The sequence below is a fragment of the Desmodus rotundus genome, chromosome 3 (genome assembly GCF_022682495.2).
Source record: "Desmodus rotundus isolate HL8 chromosome 3, HLdesRot8A.1, whole genome shotgun sequence".
Taxonomy (NCBI): Eukaryota; Metazoa; Chordata; class Mammalia; order Chiroptera; family Phyllostomidae; genus Desmodus; species Desmodus rotundus.
In genome coordinates this window covers 123,943,389-123,948,754 of record NC_071389.1, presented here as the reverse complement: position 1 = coordinate 123,948,754, position 5,366 = coordinate 123,943,389, and positions in this window count along the sequence as shown.

Below are 5,366 nucleotides of genomic sequence, written 5' to 3'. Positions count from 1 at the left end.
GAGAACAAAGTCTGGTTGTTTTAACTACTTGTACCTGGATTTGAGTGGAAACAAATAGTTTGCCAAGTTTTCAAAATAATTATACCGACAAAGAGCCACAAGTCTATTAAAAAGTCTTTGACCCTGAAGTCTTTAAAACAGCTACTGGATAACCAGAAGTCCATGAGCATGAGATGGGTTTTGTAAGTTGGGCAGCCAAGAAAGTAATTTATCAACACTCACGCTAGATGTGACCATGGAGGATAAGAAGGAGCTGCCTCTGCTGAATTTGGTTTTCTTAACAGAGAAGTTTTTCCCAAGGAAAATAATCAAGCCTAATTGAGGATCTTTATTTGTCTCCAGGATGTAGGACTTTATGATATCTTCCTAACTGTATTCCATAAATGCCATATTCTATATATGCCAAAACTTCTGTATGCCTCCTATCATCCCATTTTTCAAGCAAGACTCGGTGTTGAGATTATTTTGTCTTTGTTAGTATGTGTATATGGAGGATCAGGAGTCTGAAAACATGATTTTACTTTTCAGATTTCGGAATAATGGATAAGTTTCCATACAAGGACCTGACGAGGACAATTGTCATTATCCAAGGACCCCAGAACATAAACCCGATGCCGTGACTGGATGGGATTTAGGTTGTCCGTGTGGAGAAGTTGAGAAGATGGGAGGTGGTGTGAAAGGAGTAGAACGGAAGACTGTAAAAACAATACCACAATATTTACATCAAACCATTTCTGCCTCCTTCTGGATGTGTAGCGAAACCTACATGGTTAGTCCCCATTTAAATTAGTTTTTGAAAATGTGACTAATTTTTGCCTATAAAATCTCCTGCCTGATCCCTGAAGTTATCTATTTCTTTAAAAGGAAGAGGGAAGACTTAGAGGTTGATAGGAGCCTGGTAATTGTTTAGAGGCAAACCACTCAGAAAGGGATGAGCAACCACAAAACTTTAATCAAGACTTCTGGGGTTCTGTTGCTTTGCTGCTACAGCAATTAGCATTAACCGAGGCTATAGAGATGCTTTTTAGGAAAAAAAAATCAGCTTATAACCAAAGATTAAAGTATTATTTTTAAAGAAAAATGCATAGTATATTTTAGATATACATATATAGATATATTTTAAATGTGTAAATATAACTATTATTTTAACTATTATTATGGAGAGGTTGAAGCTTGATAATTTTATTTTTGCTAAAACAATAACACTCACCATTTTTCAAAGTCTATTTTTTAAAAGGAAAGGAAACAATAGCCACTACTTTTTCAGCAACAACATCAGGTGTGCTATTCCATTTGGCAAACACTGATTTTCACTAGGGACGATTTTTCCCACAATTCATGGAACACAAAATATATGGATTTTGGAGATGTAGTTATAGGTGACTCTCTAGAAATAATTATTAACTTCTGAAGAAGCTGTCATGGGTATATGTGATGTCTTTAATTAATAATGTCTCATATCGCTCAGTCCACAAAGACTGTTGTTCCGTTCTCTTTGCCTTAATTGGTAGACTTGATGACAGAGCGTGGCATGCCACTTTGATCATGTAGGAACGGCGTTCCTGACACAAGAAAACAAAATAGCTGCAATGAGTTAGCTGTTATTAGTGGGGGGACAGAAATCTAAGAAAGTGACTGCCTGTTATTTTAACTTGAGACTTCAAAACTTCTAGATCACCAATAATGATTTACTAATGCTTTTAAAGAGTTTGGGCTAATGTCTAAACAATTAATGAAGGCTAGGAGATGGATAATTTAACCTGAAGGAAAACATGAGGAAATCAGTTGGCTACAGATTAGAGATACACACAAGTAATTCAAAATGAGGAGCGCATTTGAAAAGGTTCTAAACATTATTACAACACCTAGCAAACAAGATTTTTATGACTGAAAATTATCTTAGTTATACATGTGATTACTTCCATTTTCACTAATTTGAATGGGTCGTTCAGTGTACATGTGTGTGTTTGTGTGTGTGCGTGAGGGGTGTTGGATGCTAAAAAGAAAATCGACAGATATTACTAATTTAATATTTAATGTTTATTTATTATGAAATATGAGCTGGTAATTCTAAAGACAAGCATTAGGCCTTTCACCTTCATCACCATTCTTTGGTATGTTCCCCTTTACTTTTTCTTAAATAAGAAAATTTTTATTTTAACTATAGAAATTCTGGGAACTTAAGGTTTTCACTTTCTTTGATAGTCCAAGAACATTTATCATCCCATTAAGAAATTTAGAATTCTGGATTCTGTGGTAGCATTTTCTATTCCTTCATTTGTTTGTTTGTTTTAAATTAAGAAATACAGTCTTACTCTCTAAAGCACATTTTGAACCACTGGGTCACTTTTGTGTATGATATATTTGCAGTTCAGTGTATGAAAGCAATCCATACCTCCAATACTGGACACTTTTCTTCTTAATTCTTCTGCTCTGATTCCTGGGAACGACATTCCCCATCACGTAGTGCTGACTCCACCTGGCTGCACAGAGTCCATGACAAACCCTCTAGGACCAAGGAGTGCGCTTGGCATGTGGCACTTCAGAGTTTAAAAAGTATATATATATTATGCAGCCCAACTGTATCTGAGATTTTTCTAGAAGATATTGTACTTAGCTAACTATTAGCTAGCCAAATTATTATAGTTGTTATTATCCTTGAGCTTCCTGTCCCACCCCTCATCTGGCGTATCTCTAATTCAAATCTTCCCTTAGTTTTATTTGTACTCTCCTATCTTTTTTCTTTATCACACAGGAAAATATGTTATTCACAACTCACTAAAGCTGCTTCTTCCTAAATCCTTTTTATCACTTTCTTATTCCAGAACTTTGCTGCCAGATGTATTCTCTTCCTGTCTAGCACTCGCCTCTTCAATTTAACTCATTCTCCTTGTCTGCAAAGACCTAAATGGCTTGACTATTCAGGGAAAAAAAAAAAGGAGAAAAAGTACTTAATTTTATCCTATACACTTCCCCCCAGATAATCTGTTTTTCTTCTCTGGGCTATGCTGCAAAACCTTTACAATAATTAGTCAGCAACCATAGTCACCCTGTGAATTGTACCCCTTTGTTAACTATATAAACTTATATAAAGTGATTTCTGAACCAATCACTCAAATGAAAGTGCCCTCTCAGTTTCTGGTGATTTCCTAATAATAAAATTTCATGGTAATTCCTTTTCTTTTTTAAGTTTATTTGTGGTGATATTGGTTAATAAAATTATGCAGGTTTCAGGTCTACAAGTCTCTAATAAATCATCTGCATGTTCTATTGTATGCTCACCACCCTAGGTCACCATTTATACCCCCTGTACCTTCTTCTACCTTCTCCTACCCTTCTTTTCCTCTGGTAATCACCACACTGTTGTAGATGTCTATGAGTCTTTTTTTTTTCCTTTGCTTAATCCCTTCACCTTTTTCACCCAGCACCCTGCTCCCCTCTAACAGCTGTCAGTCTATTCTCTGTATCTATTAGTCTGTTTCTTTTTTTAAAACATTTTTTTATTGTTGTTCAATTACAGTTGTCTGCATTTTCTCCCCACCCCTCCACCCCACGTCAGCCAAACCCACCTCCCTCCCCCGCTTTTATTAGTCTGTTTCTATTTTGTTAGTTTATTTTGCTCATAAGCTTCCACACAGAAATTAAATTACACAGTCCTTGTTTTTTTCTGACTGGCTTATATCACTTAGTATAATACTCTATAGGTCCATCCATGCTGTCACAAAATGTAAGATTTTCTTCTTTTTTATGGCCGAATATTATTCCATTGGGTAAATATACCACAGCTTTTCTATCCACTCATCTATTGATGGGCACTTAAACTGCTTCCAAATCTTGGCTATTGAAAATAATGCTGCAGTGCACATAGAGGTGCATATATTCTTTTGAATTAGTACTTTGGGATTCTTTGGATATATTCCCAGAAGTGCAATCACTGGGTCATAAGACTGTTCCATTTCAACCTTTTTGAGGTAACTCCAGCCCACCTTCCACAGTGGCTGCAGCAGTCCACATTCCCACCAATCCAACAGTGCACCAAGGTTTCCTTTGCCCCACATCCTCTCTAGCACCTGCTGTTTGTTGATTTATTGCTGGTAGCCATTCTGACAGGTGTGAAGTGATATTTCATTGTGGTTTTAATTTGCATTTCTCTGAGGATTAGTGACATTGACCAATATTTCATGTCTATTGGTCATCTGTATGTCCTGTTTCATTTCTGTATTCTTATTTTTTAAGGCCTCCTACTGTATTTGCTATTTCCTTAATCTTCACTTACTTACTGAAATCCACTCCATTCTGTGGGAAAAATAAATAGATAAGATCCTATGAAAAGTAACCTCACAGAGTGATTTGATCATAAATTTCTAACTGGGCAGCTCACGATGATAGTAATGCCCCAGGCATGTAATTTCTTTACTAAAGGTTCATCTTTGCCTTAAGCAAGCCTTGTCTATGGTTTCTGTGCATCTAGGTTAATACGCCTTTGAAATATCCCCTGTCAGACTCCTTTCTTGCTTTCTCCCACCTTCATGTAATCTTTACATTTTGCCCTTAATTTCCAATACATAAAAGAATCTGCATTTATTTCCATTTGTTGAGACCTTGCTTCCAGTTTTATCCTCTGTTTGGCTTAAATGAATTTTTAAAAAATCATCTACAGATTTGAACACTCCTTTTTTTTAAATCTTCACCGAAGATATATTTCTTCATTTTAGAGTAAGAGGGAGGGAGAGAGTACGAGAGAGAGATGGATGTGAGAAACATCAGACAGTTCCTCCTGTACATGCCCAGACCAAGAACCTAACCCACAACCTAGGTATGTGTCCTGACTGGGCACCAAACCTGCCAATTTTTGGTGCACAGGACAATAGACTAACCATCTGGTCACCCCTGTCCAAGGCCAATTTTGGATATTCTTATGTTGACAGTTCTATACTTGTACCCAATCTTGATTCATTACTATTCTCTTAACTTTTTTTCTGTTTCCCCTTAGGTCCTCCTAGCTCCTCTCTTCCATTTCACTCTGATCTCAAAAAAAACACTGTTTTGGGCTTTGGCTGTTATATTTGTCATTTCATATTCTTGTTCTCAAGATTTCATGGACTATTTTGGTTTCATTTAAGTACACTCCAAAACATATATCATCATTCCTGTTCTGTCATCAAAACTCCAGACATGATCCCAATTTCTAACTGAACTGTCCTTTCTATAGATGACACATTTCTAAAGCATAGATACAATTTTCCCATCACATATATTTACACTATCATGTTAATCGTTCACCACATTGCTAGGAGAATGATCCTTTTAAAACACAGTTTAATTCTATAATAAAATTGCTTAAAATCCCTTAACTACTTGCTATG